This window comes from Suricata suricatta, chromosome 7, assembly GCF_006229205.1.
Source record: "Suricata suricatta isolate VVHF042 chromosome 7, meerkat_22Aug2017_6uvM2_HiC, whole genome shotgun sequence".
Lineage (NCBI taxonomy): Eukaryota > Metazoa > Chordata > Mammalia > Carnivora > Herpestidae > Suricata > Suricata suricatta.
Genome location: NC_043706.1, coordinates 9,363,017 through 9,363,623, shown reverse-complemented (window position 1 = coordinate 9,363,623; position 607 = coordinate 9,363,017). Strand labels below are relative to the sequence as shown.

Sequence of the window (607 nt, the reverse complement as noted above, 5' to 3'; positions counted from 1 at the left end):
CTTTTGACTTTCAGTAGCATGATAGATATCTCTCCATCCCATTACTTTCAATCTGTAGGTGTCCTCAGGTCTACAATGAGTCTCTTGTAGACAGCAAATAGATGGATTTTTTAAATCCATTTCAATACCCTATGTATTTTGATTGGAGCATTTAGTCCATTTTCATTCAGTATTATTATTGAAAAATATGTGTTTAGAGTCATTGTGTTTTCAAAAATATGGAACACTTCACGAATTTGAGTGTTATCCTTGCACTGGAGCCATGCTAATCTTCTCTGTATCATTCCAATTTTAGTATATGTGCTGCTGATGCAAGCACATTGTAATATAATTTGAAATGCGGAATTGTAATACCTCCAGCTTTGCTTTGCTTTTTCAGTATTGATTTGGCTATTTGGAATCTTTTCTGTTTCCATGCAAATGGTACCTCTGTCTAGCTGTTTGTCAATTTTATTGATTCCCCCCCCCCCCCCAAAAACAGCTCCTTGTTTATTGGATCCGTTTTTTGGGGAAGGTTTTTTTTTTTTAAGTTTTTATATCATTTATTTCTACTTTAATCATTATTATATCCTTCTGCTGGTTTTAGTTTTTGTTTGTTGTTCTTTCT

General features: G+C 33.6%; 1 non-coding gene across 1 annotated transcript; it reads right to left on the bottom strand.

Annotated features, from left to right (window-relative positions):
- Positions 1 to 212: 212 nt before the first annotated feature.
- Positions 213 to 319, bottom strand: LOC115297246. The gene has a single exon (XR_003911349.1). It is a non-coding gene; the product is annotated as a U6 spliceosomal RNA (small nuclear RNA).
- Between the last annotated feature and the right edge of the window lie 288 nt (positions 320 to 607).